Below are 23,659 nucleotides of genomic sequence, written 5' to 3' on the forward strand. Positions count from 1 at the left end.
ATATACTTGGTGGTCGACATAACTGGCGTCTGACTGTTTCTTACGACAGGTCACTATGGGGAAGCCGGAAAAGAAACAACCATGCCTGAACTTCAAACAGCGGAAAAGCAGTAAATCATTGCACACCGCCGATTCTGATTCTGAACAGGAGGCATCATCACAGGGGACCCAGCATTGGAGAAGTCAATGGCCGCCATCCAATCTAGTTTGCAGGCCATAGACGGGAAGATAAAAGCCCTCAATGGAAGGATGGATCATTTCTCTGCGAAGCTTAACAAACAGGCTACAAGACTTGGTGAGGCTGAACAACGCATCACAGACGCGTAAGATGGACTACAGCAAGTGGCGTCCAAGACAGAGAACATCACGAAGATACTTGCAGTAATACAAGACAAAAATGAGGCCATCGAAGTGCGCTCTAGGCGCAACAATATCCGCGTCCTGGGCGTCCCTGAGTCGACAAATGTGGGGCGCCTGGAAGACTACATGGAAACAATGCTGCGCTATATTTGTGGCAGCGGAGAACTATCGCCTCTATTTGCAGTTGAACGCGCTCATCGATCTCTAGCAGCCCGGCTGCCGCCCGGCTCCCGGCCGAGGCCTATCATTGCGCGACTATTTAACTTTCGTGACCGGGACACCATCCTGCGTGTGACACGTCAGCGAGGCACCGTAACATATCAAAACAATGTACTGTCGTTTTACCCTGATTTTACAGCAACTGTTCAAGCAGCTAGGAAGGAATTCCAAAATGTCAAAAAAACCTTGATAAAGGGGCAGATTCCATATGCCATGCTCTATCCTGCGCGGCTGCGCATCGGAGACGCTGAGGGCGGTAAAATATTCACGGCACCAAAGCAGGCGATGGACCATGTGAAGTCCCTGCGACGGCGACGGAAGTCACCAGACCACACATCTGATATTGATGACTGAATAGTAAGGAGACCGAGAACTCATGCCCCATATCTGTACATACCCCCGGCGTTGAGTCTAGCAGGGGGTTCGGAGGGGACTGTGGTACTGCCACGAGGGGCACAATTTATGGCATATTTTGCTCCACTGTGTATAGATATGACACCAGCCATCATTACCTGCATTTGTAAGCCGAGAGTTGTGGTCTTTCTGGAGGGATGTTGGGGTGTACAAGGCTGCCAGGCATGTGTGAAGACTATTCCCCTTTTCTCATTTGCGTGTTGTATGGTTGTAGACTGATGCTTTTCATTTAACTCGGGCAATAGGGCGGATGGCTCTACTGGTGGGGTGGGGTGTATATGATGGCGGCTTCCTTCCTAATCAATCTGGGAGTAGATTTTGCCACTCCGTTCCCGCATGGGTATTCCCCATCTGATGTGTTTAATCATGTCATTCTGGTTGGGGAGGGTTTTGTCTTGGGGTCAGGTATTTGGCAATGTTGGGCTGCCGAAGTGAGTGGGGGGAGGGAGGGGATGGTTTTCTTTTGACTCAAGACACAGGTACTGCAGAGGTTTGTGTGCTACTATTACGCAATTGATTGCAAGCAGGTCTTCATGCACCAAGATGGTAGTTCGGTTAATATGTCCTATACCTGTTAACAAATAAAGGGGGCACTGTATAAATACATAACATGGAATGTCCGTGGGTTAAACTCACCTATAAAGACGAAGCAGGTGTTGGCTCAGCTAGACCGTCATGTGGTGCAGATTGCCCTACTGCAAGAGACACATCCGAGCAAATTCACAGAGGGAAAAGTAGCACGCAGATGGTCGACGTTCCGGTTGGCCTCCTCTCATTCCACTTATGCTAGGCGGGTCCTCATTCTCATTAAAAAAGGGGGTTTCCTTCCAGCTCATTGAGACATGTGTCGACACAGAAGAACGGTGGGCCATTGTACATGGCAGACTGGGACTACACAACAGATTTATCATGCCACTAAGCAGACCTATCATTATAAACCAAACTGAGATAGCGTTTGTATCTATAAAGTTATGGAGTGTCACTATCGAACTACAAATATTTCTTCGACTGATGTCATTTTGTAGTCCAAATCACCACGGGTAATGAGGACTTGTATAAGGTAGCACGCCTGTTCAAGATACACAACAGCTTCCTTGGAAAACACATGACATGGCCAAAATAATAAAGATTTTCGCCCACCAATTTTATTCGTTTATATGATGTAGCAACTCTTGTCTTGAAAGTACGGAACTACAATTTCTAACTAAATGATGTCACGTTGTAGTTCACGTCTTCTCGCGAGATTACGGACCGAAACACTTTGGGAAGTGATGCTACGAGGTAGGGTGACCAACCGTCTGTAAATTTCATGGACAGTCTGTAATTTCGGCCGTCTGTCCGTTGTCCGTGAAGGATTGTTTAACGGACGGCATTTGTCTGTAATTTTAACTGGTCGCACAACCGGCACAGCTGAGCTGGCCCCCACCTCCCTTCTTGACTGTGATGCTGCTGAGGTCGGGTGTAACAGACTCGGAGGCAGTACAAAAGCTCAGATACCCATCAGCATTGGCGAGGCACAGCGGGATGGCAACCCTCACACCTTCAGCCCTTGATGAGCTGTTAAGAGGTGCTTGAAGGTGACAGAGGGAGGGGCGGTAGCTTCGGAGCAGGGGCATCTATTCAGATGCAAACAGCACTGAATGCGTCTTGTATTTTCAATTGGTGTGAGACATTCCCTTTCGGCCCAGGGTTCCAAATATCCTAGAACCGCCCTGATTACACCGAGGCAGCACGTGGCTCACTTTACAGAGCTTAATTACTGTCACTAAATTGTAAACAAACCTCGATTCTTCAAACATGCAGTCTATATTGTAATAAAATAGAGAAATGGCACAATCACACTCACACTGATTAACAAAGTATGGAGGACAATCAGTTAAATCAGTTCTCTTCGGAGTATCTCCTTTCAGTACTCTACATCAGTGTGGGGGGAGGGGGGCAAAACTAACTTTTTGGAAACAGAGCCTGTCTTCTCGTTGTCTTATCCAGGAGGGGATAAGGAGCCCTCCCCCACCCTGGAAGAGACCAAGATGATACTAGAATACTGCATACCCACCCCTGTGTTCACCCTGGTGGATCCTGTTCCCCCTCCAGTGATGGCTCTTGTCCCCCCATGTGGTGGCTCCTGCCCCCCCCCTCCCCCCTGCCTGTGATGGCTCCTGTCCCCTCCTGTAGTGGATCCTGTCTCTGCCCTGGGTGGCTTCTGTCCATGTCCTGGAATGTCTCCTGCAGGAAGGGTGAAGTTCTTGATGGGCCTCTTCTCAAAAAGGCTCAGCTCAAAATTAATATGAAAAGGTGGGCGAGTGAGTAAGTGAAGGGATGGCTGGATGAATTAGTGAAAGGGTGAATGGATGAATGAAAGATTGAATAGATAAATAACGGGAGGGGATGGATGGATTGATGAGTGAGTGGAAGGATGGAAGAGAGAAGACGGAAATAGCTGGATGTATGGGTGGAAGGGTAGCTGGATGGGTAAAAGGGTGGATGGATGAGTGAAAGGATGGATGAGTGAAAAGGTGGGTGATGAGTGAGTGGGTGGATGGATGAGTGAAATAATTGATGAATTGATAAGTGCAAGGGCGAATGGATGGACGGATGAGTGAAAAGGTGGATGTAAGGATGGATGAGTGAGTGAAAGGGAAGGTAGATGGACAAAATGATGAATAGACCAGTGAAGGAGTGAAAGGATAAATGGATGATAGAAAGGATGAATGAGTGATAGGGTCAATGGATGGATTCATGAGCGGATGAGTAGATGGATGGGTGGGTGGATGGATGGATGGATGGAAGGAAGGGTGGGTGGATGGATGGATGGATGGAAGGAAGGATTGCTAAGTAAAAGTCTATGGAGAGAGAAAGGGAGGATGATGGATGACTGAAAGGGTGGATGGGTGGAAGGATCAGTGACTGGGTGGATGGATGAGTAGGTGAAAGGATGGCTGGAAAGGTCAAAGGGTAAATCGCTGGATGGATGAGTGAATGGATGGATGGGTAGAAGAGTGAATGGCTGAGTGTACAGATGGATAGGGTGAAAGGGCGGATGGATGGATGAGTGAAAGGATGGATGAAGGGATGGATGAGTGAAATGAAAGATGGAAGGATACATGATGGATAGGTTTGCAAATGGCTGAATATGTCTAGATATGGCTGGGCTTACTTATATACAATTGCGCAACCTCTGATGTGTCTGTAAAACTTATCCAATTGTCCTGCCGTTTTGTCCTGAATTTTGACCTCCTGTCCTGAATTTGTGTCCTGAATTTTGACCCTTTGTCCTGAATTTTTACACTCACCGTCCTGAATTTGCACCAATGCCAGTTGGTCACCCTACTACGAGGACGAGCGTCTCCTTGCCACTTTGCGGGCTATACAATCTTAAGATGCATGCAGCTTACACACCCCTTTGTGGGTAAGTTCCTAAGTTTGTTGAAACATCAGCTGACGCTTAGGAAACTAACACAGAGCAGGCTTGATAGGTGGAATAATGAGCGCTCTGATTGGCCACTACATCTTACTTGGTTTAATCTAGTTGGACAAGCAGGCAGCTGAATTAATAGTTATGCCTGTTAAAAGACAGCCTCCGCCTCTCGTCAGTTACCTCCCCCAACCTTAGGAACTGCCTGAGGTAATGACGGAGAGGTAAGGAGTGGCTGAATCTACAGGTCTATTTGCTTAACCTTTGCATCCTAAGGCAGATATAGAAGGAAGAGAACACATCTGTCTTCATGTTTTGATTACTTAGTCAGAAAGGCTGTAGGTGAGCCTGGGAGAACGCAGAAAGTTAGGATTTACTCTGAAGTTAAGATCATCACTAGGTACTCTTTAGCAGTGGAAAGTAGCAGTTTTTCTTTTCCCTCACAAGAGAGCATCCCTTTTTCTTACCTTCATAGAGCGTGGCCTCCCTTATCCTGAGCTTGGTCCAGGCGAGGTGAGGCAATATCCCCAGTCATTATGGGTGAGTAAGGAATCTTTGGTGTCCTTTATATGTTTGACTGTCTATTTTTATATGGAGTAATACCCAATGTACTCACACCACTTTGCATTCTATTGTAGGTGAAAGATACACCATTTGACATGGAGGAATAGAACACATATCCTTTATGCTTTTGCTTTATTCACAGTTTATATTGCTTTCTGTGTTTGTAGTACGCACTAGCAGTGGCAAAAAACTTTATTAGAACAGAGGCCCTGAAGAAAGCCTTGGGAGGAACCCCCCCCCCTTTTGGCAGAAACATGTCGGCCCTCGAGCAGTTATTTGTTGACACTGCTTCTTTGCGCTGTTATTGTTTTTAATTGGAAAGAGGCTTACAGCTATTAAAGTTTCTTTGCTGTTCGTTTTCTATTCTATTTTATCTCACACACACTCACTTTTTGCACTGCACTTGGTCCCATTTAGTGATCACACGCATGGTCTACAGGTAATTGTGGGCTTGATCCCAGCCTTACATGGTGGGCCTGGAAGCAGTCTCAATGATCTAGAGACACACCAGCCCAACCTTTGGATGACCAGATGATAACATTAGATCACTAACAAGATTTTGATGGGAATCCATCTCTGGATTTTGGGTTTCACCTACTTTTGCTAGTGGTTGGATGCGTTGGGTTGCTCATCTTATGTTAAGACTCTATGGTCACTTACCTTGCACCTTTGTGGCTTCCAGTCTGACTAGTTTAGAGTACATAGTTGACTCTTTCTTTAGACCCCCAGGTTTTGTGTGTTTTTCAGACTGGGACTTGTGACAGTCACGATAGTGAATATTTACGGCCCTGTGGTAGATGAGACAGCACATTTTCTGCAATTGTTTAACATGTTGCGCACATGGCCGGAGGCTGAGATCGTCTGTGGGGGCGACTTAAATACACACCTAGATCCCCTAGTTGATAAGTCCAATCCCGCGGGTGCGCGCATGGTTAAAGTAACACACTGTATACGAGATTACATGCTGGAGGCGGGGCTCATTGATGTCTGGAGGTCCTGCAACATGAACGTTTTAGAAGGCACACATATCACACCTGCATTTAACAGTTGGTCCAGACTCGACTACTGGCTACTCAGCAGAGAGGCAAATGGGTGGGTGGAGAAAGTACAGACGCTTCTGCGCACCCTGACGGACCACAACCCAGTGGTCCTTGACTTAACACTTCCTGCTAACCCGCGTCGTCCTTCTCACAGCGCCGAAGTCGCGCTGACGGGCCCAGGGGCTAGGAACGCTGCCACTGCTACTTCTTACTCCCCCTCTGCCCTCATGAGCCTACAACCGTCTGCCAGTCCTCTATCGCCCGATATCTGGGCTCGGATCTCATCACTTGGCATTGCCGGAAACTCCCCCCCCCCACCTGGGGCCGTACCTACCATCCACTTCACCTGCCCTTGCCGAGTCACAGATCCGCTTATTATATTTAAACACTCGCTCTTTTGTCAGACATCAAACTGACATTTTTCATTTACTCATGACTGAGAGGCCAGACGTTCTCTTATTATCTGAGACCTGGCTTACCGACGACTCCCTCCCTGACATCCTGGCAGCATTACCCCCAGATTACTATCTGTTGAACACCAACCGCCCGGGGGGCCAATCCGGGGGAGGGGTGGCAGCGGTAATACGCAAGAATTTAAAGATCATTGCCACCGCTTCCATGACTCTCCCTGAAGTGGATAACCTGGTTCTCAGTCTCGGGACTGAGGTGGGTGCAATCACCCTTATGGTACTCTATCGCCCCCCTCACCCAATGCCTTCTTTCCCTTCATCTTTTATTGAACAGCTTGCTACTCTTGCTACCTCCTCCCCTCGCATAACCATTGTTGGCGACTTCAATTACTGGTTCCATCACAAGGATGCTGGCCCCCATGCCACTGAACTGTTCGAAGCTCTCTCGAGCATGAACTTTACTCAATTACTTAAGTCTCCCACTCACAGTGGCGGTCACATTCTTGACCATATCTGGGTTCACGGGGTCAAGTCCTCCTGCCCGCTCACCACACCCTGTGTGTGGTCTGACCATTTCCTGATTGACACCACAATCACGGCTGTCGGCCAGATCAGAATCCCCCAGCGGGAGGGCGGCACCGCCCGCAAGTGGCGGGCCGTTGACTCCTCTAAATTGCTATCCCACCTGTCACAAACCCGCCCCCTCTTCCCCAACGATATCGGTACCGACGAGCTAGATGGTGACATCTCTGACTGGCTCACGTCAGCTAGCGATATCTTTGCCCCCTTAACCAAGTTCCCCCGATCCCGATATAGCAACTCCCACAAATGGTTCAACCCCCAACTCAAAGCCCTTCATCTGGAACTCCGCCAATTAGAGCGTAAATGGAGGAGGGACTACTGCTCGTCAAGCAGAGATACCTATGTGGCGGCCCGCAATAAGTATAAAATAGCCATCTCTGCAGCTAAAAAAGCCTATGCCTCAGAGAGAATTTTATTAGCCCCTTGTAAGTCGAAGGAAATCTTTAAAGTCCTCGACGAATTCACCTCTGACCCCAGGACGCTCCCGACTCAGGCCCCCACACAAGAATCCTGCAACGCGCTTAGCACTTTTTTTATACAGAAAATTGTTTTGATTAAGGACACCATCCCGGTCACCCTCCCTGGCGCTGATTTTGTCTCTCCCCCTCAAAATGTTCTCTCCCTCATGCAGTTCCCTCTCTTAGACCCTGTATCCCTGGCCACTCTGGCCGTCCGCATCAAGTCTGGATCCCCAGATGGCCGCTGCCCACCCTCCATACTCAGGGACATCTGCCACTCCTTACCCGACTGCATCCTTCCTCTGCTGAACTCCTCTCTCTCCTCGGGTACGGTGCCCAGCTCTTTCAAGGAGGCCGTTTTGGTACCTCTATTGAAGAAGCCTGGAGCTGACCCCGCTGTCCCGGCGAACTATCGCCCTATCTCCCTCTTGCCCTTCTTTTCTAAAATCCTGGAAGCCCACGTCACCGCCTGTCTTTCACAGTTCATCGAGAGCTCCAACTTTCTCGAGGCCAATCAGGACGGCTTTAGACCCGGCCACTCTACGGAGGCTGTGATCTTGGCCGTGTTGGATGCTCTGAGAGACGGCACTGACAAGGGCATCCCCCAGGCCCTGGTACTATTAGATCTGTCGGCCGCTTTCGACACGGTGGACCACAACATCCTTCTCCACCGTGTCGAGCAGGCCGGCATCCAGGGCCTGGCGCTGGCATGGGTCAAATCCTTCCTGACTGGGAGGTCTCAGACCCTCAGCTTGGGCACTTTTAGGGCTCCCAGGGAGCACTCGCCCTGTTGGGTCCCCCAGGGCTCCTCTTTATCCCCTCTTCTTTTCAACCTCTATCTTTAACCCCTTCTTTTTTCTCTGAGGCAGTGGGACGTCACCGTCTTCAACTACGCGGACGACCTGCAACTCATCTTTCCTCTTAACTCCCCCTCTGCTATCCCTAATTTCCAGGCAGCTATGTCCCATATCCTCCAGTGGATGTGCCAGAACCAACTTAAACTCAACCCCGGGAAGACGGAGCTCCTTCTCCCTGGCAGGAGCTCTGCCCACTGGGGTCCACATTTCTGGCCGGCAGCACTTGCCCCCCCCCCCACCCCTGTGGCCTCGGTGAAAAGTCTTGGGGTCACTATTGACTCCGGGCTCTCCCTGGGGCCCCAGGTGGGGATGGTGGTCTCTTCCTGCATGCACCAGTTGCGTAGGATCAGGAAGGTGGCTTATCTTCTTACACCTGAAGCCTTGCTGTAAGTCATCATGGCCCTTGTCCTCTCCCGGTTGGACTTCTCGAACTCCATCTACCACGGTCTGCCTAAATCATCCCTCCTCACACTGCAAATTGTGCAAAACCAAGCGGCGAGACTGGCCTTCGGGATCCCGAAATGGCAATCTGCCAAACCCCTCCTCACCAAATTGCACTGGCTCCCTGTCATCTTTAAGATCGGCTGCCTTACCTTCAAATCTTTAACCGGTCCCTGCCCCGCTTTCCTGAAATCCCTCGTTAGGCCCTATTGCCCCTCACGCAATCTCAGATCATCTCACCTTCACCTCCTGTCTGTCCCCTCTATCAAACTCTGCAGATCTGGAGGCCGGAGATTTGCATACCTGGCCCCCAAATTCTGGAACTCCCTTCCTTCCCCTGTCAAAGTTTCCAACTATCTTCTTCAATTCCGCAAATCTCTAAAAACCTGGCTCTTCCCACAACCCAGCTAAGTTCCTCTGCCCCCTAAGCATCTGATCAGCGCCAGGAAACCCATGGTGACAGTGCGCTCTACAAGCACCCCTTAACATAACATAACATAACATAACATGGCGCTTCCGGGCTGATGCCTTATCGGACCCGGTCTATTACGGAGACAATTCGCACTGCTATCTCCCAATACTTTGAATTGAATACGGGTTCTGTCGATAGTCAGTCAACTCTATGGGAGGCTTTTAAAGTCACGATCATGGGGGTGTGTATAAGTACTTTGTCGGGTATTCTCAGGGACCTGAGGTGGCAACTGAGCAAGCTTGAAGGACAGATAAGGGACCTAGAAAGCCAATATGTTAGGACGCCAGCACTTACCCTGCTCTCACGCATTCAAGAACACGTGGCGGAATACAATACTGTGGCGGCCTCAGAGGTAAAATACATGTTTTGAAGGTATGTAGCTAAGGCCTATGGAGAGGGTGGACGTCGGGGCAAGATGCTAGCTACTAGACTCAGGGACAGCGCTGATAGTCCCCAATAGAGCAGATAACTGATGACTCTGGCACGTGTCACCACACTCAACATGACATTGTGGAACAGCTCCGTACCTTCTATGAAACCCTATATACATCCCGAGGGGGAATGCCGGAGGCAGTTAAGGGGGAATACCTGGAAGATATCGCCTGCGTGTGGCTATCGGACGTACACAGGAAACACTAAGACCTGCCCATAACGGAAGAGGACGTAAGGGAGGCCATACTATCCCTCCCGAATAACAAAGCTCCTGGCCCGGACGGCTTGACTTCGGAGTTTTATAAAACGTTTTCAGATCTTCTGATACCGCATATTTTGGTAATGTATGCGAAGGCCCACAATACGGGCTGTCTTCCCCCATCTCTGCGCCAAGCGCTTATAATTACCTTGTTAAAGAAGGATAAACCCCCGCTAGAGTCATATCGACCATTATCGCGAATTAATTTGGATGCAAAAATGGTTGCGGAAATTCTGGCCACTAAATTGCAGCCCTTAATGCCACTGCTCGTGCTCCCGGATCAATCCGGCTTCATTCCGGAGCGCCCTACCTCTCTTAATCTCCGCGCGATCTTTGCAATGTTTCATGTGCTCAACCCAACCTTACCAGCCACCACAGTTCTTTTAGACGCTGCAAAAGCTTTCAACTCTGTTGAATGGAAATACATGTCTAACATTTTGGGCAGAATGGGCTTCCCCCCAATCTTTATCCGTTGGATTCAGTTGCTATATAAAGATGCCTCTGCAAGAGTGCGGGTGGGGGGTTTGACCTCTGAACCGTTTGCTATAACCCCCGGGACCCATCAGGCTGCCCCCTGTCCCCTTTTCTTTTTGCTATCATGCTTGAGCCCTTAGCGTGCAAGATCAGACCGTCTCACAGAGCCGTTCTCCTGAACTTTCATTATCGTCCGGTGGGCATCTCTCTCTACGCGGACGACATGGTCCTTTATGTCCACGAGCCACAGCGCTATTTGTCTCCTATTATACGGGAGTACATTAAATTTGGGCTCTTCTCTGGCCTCCAGTTCAACTGGGAAAAATCTGTATTTATCCCGTTAACAATTGTCACACCCCGCCCCAGGTGGAATATCCGCTACTGTGGTCAGCAGACCCGGTTAAGTATCTTGGTGTTTGGATACACAGGGATCCTGAGGTGGTAATTCGGGAAAATTATGGTCGCGCATTTTCAGCACTGGTACAACAGATAGATCGGTGGGTTTCTTTGCCCCTTTCACTGGCAGATAGAATTGCAGTAATTAAGATGGTAATCCTCCCGAAGTTTTTATACTTATTCTGCAACATTCCCATCAAATTGACGAAACATTTTTGCAAGACAATCCGGACGCAACTGCTGCGTCTTGTGTGGGGGAACAAGCAGTCAAGGATTAGCTGGGCAACACCAACGCTGGCATATGAGAAGGGGGGGTTCAATGCTCTCGATTTCTATGTTTACTATTTATGTAGGCAGGCCCAATACGCCTAATTTTGGTTCCGTACTCACAACTTCATTCCTCATGTGGCAGTGGAGGAGGGTGATGTGTATCCAGTCCAGCTGCGTAGTCTCCTTACACATACCAGCAGACACACTCCCAGGTCAGAGATCAACCCACTAGATACCACCATACAGGCATGGCAGGAAATTGGGAGGAGGGCACATAAGCCTCCTATATACGCGCCGGCTTTGCCTATTGAGGGACATGCAGTGCTGTCGGTGGCGGGAGAATCGGGTTCTGTTAAGGCCCTCAGAGAGGCTGGTCTTCTGCTCCTGGGTGACTTATACCCGGAAGGGAGGTACATTTCGGGGGATGCGTTGAACTACATACAGAATCCCACGCCCCTTTTTCTATTCACCTGCTACAGGCTTTAGCGGGCTGTTAGGGATCACTATCTTATCTTTCCTGAGGAGCCGGAGACTCTGCGTTCGCTGCAAATACTGCTTGTAGCTTCCTCTAGGAAGAAGCTGCTGACAAGGTTATACAATACTGTGCAGGAGGAAACTACATGGGGTGAGTGGCAGCAGAGATCGCTGGAATGCGATCCTAGATACACAGATTACAGAGGATATGTGGGAGCAAATATGCATGCTAAAGGGTAGACTGACATCCAATAATAACCTGGGAATCATGCATCTGAAGTATTTACACCAGGTCTATCACACACCAGATAAGCACAAAATGGGTCTGAGAGAGTCAAGTAGATGTCAGAGGTGTGGGTGCAGTGGGGCAGATTTCCTCCACCTTGCGTGGACCTGCAATATGGTGGAACAATACTGGGTGGAGGTTGTGAATAGGCTACAATTAAGGACGGGTCTGACAATCACCTGCACGCCCTTAGAATGTTTGCTAGGATATGTGCCGAGGTTGAAAGCCACAATGGATCGATTTGCAAGAGTGGCGTTACTATTGGCAAATCGGCGACTCCTGTTCACTTGGGATGGTAGGTTACACCCACAACCGGACCTGTGGATCAAGGACATGGTATTTTGCAGGGAGCAATTGGAACTTTATGCTGAAGAACTTCCTGTATCCTCTCGCCCGATATCTGGGCTTCTCTAAGGGAATATTTGCTGGCCACAGCTGAACAGTCGGATGAGTAAAACAATGGTGAATTGGGATCTAATGCATTACCATCATTAGACATTGCAGGTTTACGATGTGACGTCATTGTGCCTGGAAAATGTATACTGCCACAATAACTGTAGACTATCTGTATTCTTTTTTATTTTCAGTCCTGTGTCATAAGGAGCCATAGATGTTTTTTTTATATTTCTTTTTATTAACATTAGGCATTTCAATCAGTGTACAGTACAGAGAGTGAATCTTCCCACAATTATTACAACATGTCAATAATACTTTTTGGGGATACAAGAAGGAGGGGGGGGTTGTAAACCTTTATTTACACTGGTCACGGGGATGCGGGCACATTCGGTGTTAAGTCAACTGGAGGTACACAGATGTCACCCCTGTATCGATTCCATTGGCCCCAGACCGTTTCCCACTTGCGGGGCCTACCTCTAGCCAGATAAACTGTTTTCTACCGAAACATGCACCAGTCCATACTTTCTTTCCAGTCCTCTAGCTTAGGTGGTGTCTTGGACCCCCACTGTTGTGCTATATTTCTTTTCGCTATCATATCCCCTAGAGTAGCCCACCTCGCCTGTGCTATGTTCAGATCTGTGGGTTCCCAGATGTTGAGGAGACATCTCCTAGTCTCCGGTGACACTGTTACTCCCAATACCTCTTGCATAACCTCCTGTATCGCACCCCAATAATCTACCACATAAGGAAATTCCCAGAGGATGTGGAGGAATGTGCCCACTTGACCACAATCTCGTCTGCACAAGTCATCTTCAGATAGTCCCATCCGGACCAAGCGTGGGCCTGTGATATACACCCGGTGTAATATTTTCAAGTGGACTAACCGCAATCTTGCCGGGATCGCAATCTCCCTCGGGGAGGACACAGCCGATTGACAGTACTCATCGTCAAGTTCAATACCATCCCTCATCCATTTATCTCTCAATTCTAGCAATAGTTCTGCTCTATGATTTATCAACTTCCTATAAATGAGGGAAATAGTTTTCTCTGGCAAATGACCATCCAATATTGTATCTTCCAGAGGTGAGGCCTCAGGTACATCCTCCCCGACCGGGATCACCGATCTCAACGTATGTCGAACCTGCGCATTGCGAAAGTATTCTACACCATTCAACTCAAATTCAGTTTGCAGTTCAGTGAACGTCTTTATCCTATCCCTGGCCCAGACATTGCCAAGCCTAGCAATCCCTATCAAATTCCACTTGTGAAAACCTTTCGTGTTCCACAGTTTACCCAGCTTCTCCGAGTCGAATAACGGAGTGGCCAGCGTGATGCGGCTCTTCCATCCCAAAGAGTTGGTGGCATCATGCCATATCTTGACTGACACCTTAGTGGGTCCTGTCAAACTAACCTCCGCCGATTTGGTATAGCCATAGATGTTTTTTATGGTTCGAGCTGTAGCAATGTTTTGCAGGTTTCTGAGTGCTGCTAGTCAATGTAGATTGCTATCCTGGACCTGTGTATGATCTGTTATATGAAATGCTGCATGAATAAAATAATTTTAAAAATTGTCCTTTCCTGGTATGGGCATCAACGTCACCGGATTCAATACCATGCAACTTTTCAATGTCACATTTTCTGCACCCAACAAAATCTGTTTGTATTTAATCAAATGGCTATTTGTTAAATACTGTGTTCAGCTACCAGTAAACAAAAATTGACTATCTTAATGTAATGGGATCGGAAACAGCACCTGGCACAAATCGATCACTGAAAATCATTCAGCTTCACATGGAATTTGAAATAAAATTACGGCTGGAGTTGGTACCATGAGACAACATGGTACTTTCCATTTGGATTCTGTGAGCCCTTAATCAGTTAGTTACATAGACTCTCCATTATCTCCTTCATGAGTCCTTGCTCCATCATTGTCCCAATCACAGGAGTAATTCCAGTAATTGTTTCTGGTGACAAGTTATATTGTGGTGTTCTCGGAAATTCAACATTTGGCTTGAGTGTTATTTTAATTGAGTCAACACCTTTGATCAATCCAATATCTTCACCTGTAAAGTCCCAAACTACAGGTGAAACAGTATCTCTCAATTCATTGGGCAAATTCTCACTTGTCAGGAGAGGACACATCCCTACAGCTGTTTTCTACTGAGCAAGTTTGAAAAGCACATTCTCATCATTTGTATGGAATTCAATTCCACGAGGAGTGCAATAAATTGAACAATTCAGTTTGCACAACAAGTCTCATCCCAATAGATTCACCAGACTTGTATCACATACAACAAATCGATGTCTATCTTCAAATTATCTTATTTTAACCCTTACTGGTTCTGAAACATGACTGGACATCTTTTTATTCGTTACTCCAACAGCTTGGATTTTTTTCTCCCAAGAGAGGTAGGTTAGGGACCTCTGCTGTTCTTACAGTAGAGTGGGTAGCAACTGTGTAAACAAGGAATCAGATTGGATTCCCATCCACTTCTCCATCCACATATGGTCACTTTGGTCTACTTCTAAAGCTGCTCCCAAGCACACAGTCTTCCTGCCCCCTCAGGCGCTGTCATGCTAATGGGTCCTGATCACTGTCATTCAATTCAATCGAATAGTGCTGTGCCACATTCTCGTTCTGATAGGAATCTTATTCATATTATTTGAACCTGGACATTCTGTTGTGGCATTGGAGATTGTGGCATCTGCATCCGTTGGCATCCAGCAGAATTTTACATTCTTTGTCTCTGCACATACTGTGTCTGATCCATGCTGGTTCCTTGAGACTGTGCATACTCTACATTTTGCATCTGATTCCCCATGTTATTCACCACTTCCTCACACTCGTGTTTCCAATGTCCAAGCTTTCCGAAAGCGTAACACGGATTAGACGTTTTTCAATTGAGATGCTTCAATTCCCGTTCTTGGATCTATTGGACCACCACGTCCTCTGCCCTGTGACACAAATGTCTGCTGCTGGAATGCATTAACTCCCTGCATCATAGGTACTTGATTATAGTGCCTCTGTACCATCCTGTGTTTTCAACTCCCATCAAATTCGGACCTCTCTGAATTGATTTCATCTGGGCTATCATTAGCATCTCTTTCAGGAATTGTGTCTGCACCACTATACTGTTTAAAAATCTTGCACCAATCTCTCATAATAGGCTTGCATCAACTCTTTTAATTCATGGTTAATTGTGTCAATTTGTAACCAATCAATCTTTTTAGGAGAGACTCTTGTTACCTCTTGCTGGTATTTTCGCATTATATCTAGTGACGGGCTCCTATTCTATCATCCCTGGGAGGTTCTCCCTTCGGCCAATCCACTGTGATTTACACTCTGCCCACAAATCTGCATGAACCACAATTTCAATCAATGTATTCAAATCAATCCACAAAACCTTTGTAATCTTCACAAACTTTCCAACTTGCCTATGCCATTCCATTGGCTTCTCTCCGAGTTTTGGGAAATCATCTGCGAAAGGCAAAATGTCTTGTGTATTCCAGGGTACATGAACATAGCCCCCTCCTGGTACTTCTCTCATAGGAAGCATATGTGCATTCCCTATGCAGCCTTCTAATCCAAACGGAGATGACTGTTCCTGTACTTTCTTATCTTTTTTCTTCTTTGCCCACCTGCTTTCCTACTTTTCTCGATCTTCCCATTTTTTAATACATCCCATCATTTCTTTTATTTGCTGTTTCTCTCCTGGTACTCTCATATATTCAATGTCTTTGTCAGTAAAATTCATCCTATATGATCTCTGAAACCTCTTTAAAGTATTTCACATGTATATATTATTTTTCTGTGCCTATTCTGCAATCTCACATGTGCTGTTTTTGCTCTTCGTGATATCTTTACGAAGGACAGTAGTCCCTCTTCTTTATAAGCCTCTAATCTCAGAGGATGGAGTGTCCCTTGAATGAATTCTTCTAATTCTACTTTTAGCCTGCTCACATCTCAGCAAACCCTTTTCTCAGGTTTAGCAATTACTGTAGAACTAGGACCTGCAACCAATTCCGAAGAACCAGTTGGACTAGGAACTGAAGTTGGGAATTAAACCAAATTCTGATTATTTGCAATGTCATGATCTCTGAGCCAATGGTCGAATTCTTGAGAAGTTATCTCTATTAATTCTCTTGTATTATTCTTATTCTGAGACCCATTCATGATATTTTCACTTGTTTCAGGTTGGGCATTGAAAATAGTGGATTCTGAAACTGGAAAACCCGTTTGTAAAATTCGATCATTAACATTAGTACCCAGGTTGATTAATTCCATCAGCTTCGGACTGTAAAAACTATTTGGAATTCTGTACATCTTTCTCTGTATTGGGTCAGTCAAATTTTTTGATTCTGTATGGCATTTGTATTCACAGTATTGTCAGTATGCATCGAGACCATAGGTGTAGAAACCAAGAGCCATATGTATCATAGTTCCGTTTTGCGATTTCTAAAAAGCGATTTTTAAGGAATCGCTATTTAGAAATTGCTAAACGGTATGTATGAAAAAAACAATTTTTTTTTGCGATTCCTTAATCTTCCTTATTTGCGAATTCGCAAGTTGCGAATTCGCAAATAAGGAATAATTTCCCATTCATTCCTATGGGCCAGGAGGCCCATAGGAATGATTGAGAAATGCATTTCATTTTGCGATTCGCAATTTGCTAATCGCAAAATGAGATTGATTTCAAGGGTGCAGGGGTGTCTCAAGGACACCCTGCTGCACCCCTGAAATCAGCATGTGTGTGCATATGGGCATGTATGTGCGTCACATGCCACATTCAAAAATACCAATTTGTGCATTTTTACAAGAAATCGCAAATTACCACCAATTGAAAGTTGGTGGTAAATTGCGATTTCTTAAGCTCAATTCGCAATAGAAAAATGCTTCATTTATAGCATTTAAGGAATCTCAAAATTGCGATTCCTTAAATGCTATAGCAAAATAAGGAATCGCAGATTTATGCGATTCCTTATGATGCGATTTTTTCATACATATCAAAAAATGCAAAATTTGTTGGAGCATTGGGTACTTGTTGGTACGACATCACTTCCTGCTGCTTCATTACAAGGAGGTGGGTGAGTCAATAACATCACATTTAAAAGATCATCATCTATGTCATCCTCTTCTTCGTCCTTCTCTCGACCCTTTCTATCTGAATCTAAATGTTTCTTTTTCTATTCCCTGTTGTTTCATCATTTGCTTCTAGTCCTGGATATACTCTAATAGCTCCTTTGTGACTGCAGTGATTCCAGTCCGGAGTTTGCAGCAGACCCGAGCAGAGCTGAGCAGACCGCGGGAGCAGTAGTGGCGGAGTGTCGGGAAGGAACGTCGGGAGGCCAGGAGACATCGATCCCGACCCGAGACGCCGAGAACCAACTGGCTTCGAATCCTGCTAGCCGCCGCCGGCCGTGTAAAGCCCCCAAAAAGTGCGGGCAGCACGAGGGGCCGAGAAGTGCGGGCTGCACAAGGAACTGAGCTCACGGCTGAGGGTTCGAGCGGCAGCTTTCAGGTAGCCGGAAAGCCTAACAGCCTGACAGCCTGGGAGCCCGCGATTTTCAGCGGAATAACAGCGACTTCTTGCATCAGCAGCATTGCTTTGTCCAAGCCTGCTCCCCCAGGATCAACACGGCCGCTTGCTGTCCTGCAAGACCGAGACTGACCGGGTAGGTGTCGCGTAAGAAGTCGTGCCCATTGTGAGCCCCGAACCACTGTGTGAGCCACATTGGGGCATCGGGGGCGGGGGCCTCTGGTGCTGTCAGCAGTGAGAGGCAGCTAGCGGAAGGAGGACCGAGGCAATGAGGGTAGAGGCAAGCATTGAAGATTCAGCCAAGCCCTCATTTCACAAACCGCTTAGATAGCCCACATCGTTGCTCGCCACACATTTTTAAACACCATCTGCCAAGAGTGAGGCATAACGCCACACAGCGAATTTGGAGGGGGAAAACATTTGCTGTACAGAGAGTGTTGCACCATTTGCATTAACAGGGGAAAAAAAAACCTCTTAAAGCAACACCGCAACAATCATTTCCCATTAACTACTAACTCTCAGCAAGCTCCCTGCCGGAACCAGAATTCACTTAAACTACGGACGTCAGCCCAAAGATCCGTGAGGAAAGGCCCCAGTTGGGCACTAACCTAGCTTTGACCAAACCCGACTCATTCGTTCTCACCGCCTTCAGAGCAAACACGTTCAAACTGCCCTGCAGGTTGCATTAATTGGCTGAGAAATTTAGTCTCAATCCGATTTAACATAAACCGCGGAGCTGCGGAGCCACGGTGTTTTGCTAATAAGTGTGAAGATACCAGTTCAGGTTCTAGGCCAAGCTCAGGGCCGCTCAAATGAGATCGGGGAAAGTCCGCCAAGTGGCAACAGGCAAAAAAATAAAATAAACTAAGTCCCAAAAATCCAACGAGGGAGACTCACTCTTCAACCAAACAGCAAAGGAAATAGGCTCAAGGGAGAGGTTGGTTTCAGCACCGACCCCGATAACTACAACGCCAAGCCCGAAAAACAAAACAGGGATCTGCAAATTCTTCTTTTTAAAGGACCCAATGGCAGCAATATACGCGCCAACAGTAGAAGCCTCCCAGTTGCCAAGCCCAATTCTTCCTGATAAACCAAGAGCTATCCCCCCACAGACACCGGCAAACCTTAACATCTCATCACAAAGGGAATTATTTCCGCAACAAAACATGGCATGCTTCGGTGCGGGAAAGCTTCTAACCACAACAGCTCAGGTGTACCAGTCAATGTCCACAACTCCCGCCACAACATTTGAAGTGATTGCTAAAAACTTTTAACTCAAATGTAACCGGGACAGTCAACAATGCTGTATTGAAGGGGGGGACTGAGACACCAATGGAGGAAAAGAGAGAACGGAAAAACCTTAACAGCAGCTTTGCAGCTTACGATGTAGCCTCGGAGGGACATACAACCGCTACGGATCCGAAGGATGAAAATCTTTTAGCAGGCCCCAAGGAACAAGGTCTCTTAAACATAAAAGGGTCAAAGGACGAACAATTTAACTCAATAAAACCTGCAGTACAGGCAGGCCCTACAAAAGAAGTTCGCGCTAAATCATTTTCTATGTTAAATCACTCTAACTTGGTGGAAATCCTGGAAATATTGGAAACCAATTGCCAGGAAAAAGAACCCCAAGGAAAGGATCCATAATTAGAATCAAGTAAAAGAACACCACAGAGCAGATCCATAATGGCTGCATCCACACCTTTAAGCCCACTAGGCAAGCCAGATCTCCAGCATCCTCTATTAGCGGAGGACAGTCATATTCCTACAAGAGTCAAGCAAATAAACCTTTCACCACCAATAACCATTTCATCCGTTAGTAGGATAGATCTTGGGTCTGAGGTCTCGGCGAAGCACAATGAAGAATATTCCAACACACAATGGACTCAAACCCTGACTCATACTTTGGATCAAGCAATAAGGGTTTTGAACTTCCAGTCAGACAAAATGGATGTTCAAATAGAACTCGTAAATCTAATTGCTGGCCATATCTCGGGTATAAACACCAAAATGGATTTAATAACATCCCTACTAACAGGCAGGGGAAATATGGACCAGCTAATAGACAACAACAAACAACCATCCAACTGTGGCTGCGGCTCAATTATAGAGAAACTGGTCATCCTTCCTGAAATCCTAAAGGATATCCTAGGGGTAGTAAAACAATCCTGTAACAGCAAGCAGTTTAAAAAATCCCAAAAAACTGCCGATCTAGAGGAAAAAACTAAATGCACTAAATTAACAACAGAGGAAATCAGTAACGTCAACGACGAAACAGAGAAAGTGGTGCTCGAGGACCAAACGGATACAACTTACCTCCAAATAGACGCCTTACAGAGCTCCTTGAAGACAGCGATGGTCGCCAAACCTACAAAACGGGAAGGAAAGCGCGCAAGGAAGGCCTGGCTCAAATACAACAAACAGCCAAGCCCAGCTTTGGAGAAAATCTTCCCGTTATTTACAATAAAACCAGCTCAAGGGATAAAGAATAATCCCCTCCTGCGTGGGGCAGCACAATTTGCTGTAGATCAATCCAAAGCCACTCTGTCCCCCAAATTAAAACAACAAAGTATGACCTCTACTCCAAAAGACAGACCAAGCCTTCCATATGGATGCAGGATCCTTTCCAGAGGTCAATGCAGGCCAGAAATCTATTCAGGAAGTGCAGCAACTAGAAAGAAATGAAGTAATTGTCAAAGGAGAGGGGCGAGAAAAGTCATTTCCTACGTCAGGCAAAAGAGAACTCAGGTGTAACAGAGGTCTAAGCATAGAAACACAGGATTGCCCCCAAGAGGCTAGGAAAAAAGGGCTAGAACCAGAAAAGAGGAAAGCCTCCCCAGTCAAGAAGCTCCAGGCACTAACATCCCCCAAGGCTCAAAACTTTATCAATCCAATAGAGGTCACAATAACTGGAAAAGCCCGACATTGCAAGCTCCATCATTTGGATCTAAAGCCGGGGCAAATAGGGAAAAGCAAAATTTAAAAACCAGGAATAACGGAATGGATACCGGAGGAGGCAAATGCTGTCCCTACGGAGCGTGAACCACGATCCAAAAAGGAAATCCCATTAACAATAACTCATGAAACCGGAACATACTCCTGCCACAATGACCAAAACCAGTAAGAGGGGTTTGAATTGAAATTGTCATTTGTTCCCGAATACGCAACCAAAGGAAGACAAGACACCTTAAACAGAGGGAACCTGTTGAGGCTATTTAAAGAAATTCCAGAATTAAAAGGAATTCGCTCTTGAGATCTAATAGCCATAGAATTCAAACAAACCCCAAGGATGGGAGCCGTAGAGACTCTGACAACCTGGTCCTCAAAGGACTTGGTGGATAAAATACACTCAATGAGCGCAAGTCTGGGGAATTATGCTGAAGGTTCATAAACGCCCAAGGTACCCACATCCCCTCCTTAAAAATCTAAAACGGGGATACACCGGGGAAAAACCACAATACATGCGCACGTGGTGCACCTTCCAACTCTCCCGCTATGCCTCACAATGAGAACAGGCCTAATACAATGGAAAGCCTTGGAAACATGGAGGGCAGACCACAGGAAATTAGGGATTGGTCTTGGGTGTCCAAAATATTAATTAATAAGCATACCTATTGAAGATAAGAAAAGTATTACAGGAGAAAGGAAGCCGGCCCCTAATATGGAAGACGTGCGCCCAGCTAACATCACTTTCTGCTCATGGAATGTCCACGGATTTGGTGGCGCGCTCCCGGAGCCGCCGGCCGTTTGCATTGCGCGTGCGTGCGCCGGGGTAGCAAGTTCGGAGAAGTGACAGGAAGAAGCAGAGCCGGGGTTTCCTGGGCATCGAGAAAGGGGTTATTGTAGCTCGTAATTGCACGCTTTCCGATTCATGCCCTCACGGATTTAAAGACATGGCGCAGGACTACGAAACCTTATCGTTCTTTATTCAACAAGACATAATCCTGCTCCAGGAAACCTGGAATCTGATTCCAACTTCAATCCCAGGATTCATAGAATATATTACCCTGGCTGAAAGATTTTCAAGCTTCGGGCACCCAAGAGGGTGCCTATCAACTTACACAAAAACTGGGCTGGTCAATTGAAGAATTGGACTCTGGGGCTAAGTGACCAAATTAAGTGGTAAACACTCGTCCAACAAATCTAAATGGCAACTTTTATTAATCAATGTCTATATCCATCCTGAAAGAAAAAAGCAGAAAGGAAAATAAACAATTTTAATGAATCTAATAAAATCAATGCAGAGAAGTCATCAGCACTGTGAAATAGTTATTTCAGGAGACTTCAATTGCAACCTTATAGCCAGTACTCTGCACGAAAGTAAAAGGCAAGAAAACCAGGGAGCCAGAACATTAGTGAACGAACTAGAATCTCTCGGTCTGACAATCCTGAACGGCAAAACACCGGGAGATATTCCAGCCGCTGCCACATATTTGAGCGGAAAAGTTTTTTCAACGATAGATTTTACCATCATCAGCAACAATTTGCTCTCACAAATCGACACTTTTAAAATCACCACACGAGTTGAAAGTGATCACCTTCCTCTTATCTTAAGAATGAATATTAAAGTAAAGCCTGCCCAAAAAATTAAGTCCATCATGCAATACCCTGAAAAGTTCAACCTTCGAAAATTAAAATGGCAGGGAGTGGCGCCACAAGCCATACAGGAGACAGCTTGGTAATTCTTGGGCAAACAGGGCCCGCAAGCAGAAGATGATCGTGTCAAAACCAGGGAACAGCTGGCCCAGTTATTAGTCCAAAGATTCCCTGCCACACTGGGTTGTACTTCAAGGATGGCAACCAAAAGAGAACCCTGGTTCAATAATGAGCTAAGAGAACAAAAAAGAGGGATTGCAAGAGAGGTGCGATTACAATCACGAGCAGCAAAAAGGGGTCGGAAAACAGAAGCTGTGTGAACTGAGGAGCAGTTATTGGAGGAACCTGGGGAGCGCGAAAACAGCATACAAGGGGACCATCTGGATACAATTATTGACCGCAAGCAAAAAGCCCAACAGCAGTGACTTTTGGGGCATAATAAACAAATTATGAACTGGCCCAACACTACAACAAGAAGCGGGAATCGGAGAAGAAACATGGATTCACCACGTACAATCCCTGTACAGCAACACAGTAACGGTTCCCGCAGAATGGCCTTGTGGGCAGCATCTCGAGCAAGATGAAACACAATCAGCACCCGACCCGGAACACGCGGAAGGCAGAGTAATACGATCAGAGACATTTAGCAACGAGCTGAACAACCTGACCAACGCAAAGGAACTAAGACGTTTTATATTAAAACTCAAGACCGAGGGAGCGGCAGGTCCAAATGGCCTTCCTAATGCTATCTTTAAGAACGACCCAGATTTTTGGTCCTCCCATCTCACTCCCCTCTTCAATGAGATCTACACACAGTCCACCGTCCCGGCTTCCTGGAAAGGGAACATCATCCACCCCATATTTAAAAAGGGAGACGACCGCAAGCTGGGAAATTACAGACTGATCTCATTGATAGACGTAGAGGCTAAGCTCTATGCTTCTTGTCTGCTAGTCCAGCTCCAAGACTGGATGGAGAAGAAGAATATAATCCCTAAATTCCAGACAGGTTTCAGGCAAGGGATGGGTACCACAACCAACTTGACCATTCTAGCACTCTTAACTGAAAAAGCGCTAAAAAAGAAATCCCGGCTATTCGCATGTTTTGTGGATTTGAAATCTGCCTTCGACCGAGTAAGCAGGAGTCATCTTTGGAAGAAACTTAGTGTTTGGGGTTTGCCAAGTGCAATGCTCAACGCTATTATTACCCTATACACGGACACCTGGGCAAGAGTAAAGCTGGGCGATGGGTACAGCACAACCCCAAGCATCCACACGGTGCAAGGCATGAAACAAGGCTGCGTTTTAGC

At 46.6% G+C, this 23,659-nt stretch overlaps 1 long non-coding RNA gene across 1 annotated transcript in view; it reads left to right on the top strand.

Annotated features, from left to right (window-relative positions):
• Nucleotides 1-2,242: 2,242 nt before the first annotated feature.
• Nucleotides 2,243-23,659, top strand: part of LOC147702519 (uncharacterized) — a 38,287-nt gene continuing 16,870 nt past the window's right edge. The window contains exon 1 of the long non-coding RNA XR_015297235.1: nt 2,243-2,274. This is a non-coding gene — a long non-coding RNA (uncharacterized LOC147702519). The remainder of the gene's footprint in view (nt 2,275-23,659) is intronic.

The sequence above is a fragment of the Lissotriton vulgaris genome, chromosome 7, assembly GCF_964263255.1.
Source record: "Lissotriton vulgaris chromosome 7, aLisVul1.2, whole genome shotgun sequence".
Classification (NCBI taxonomy): Eukaryota; Metazoa; Chordata; class Amphibia; order Caudata; family Salamandridae; genus Lissotriton; species Lissotriton vulgaris.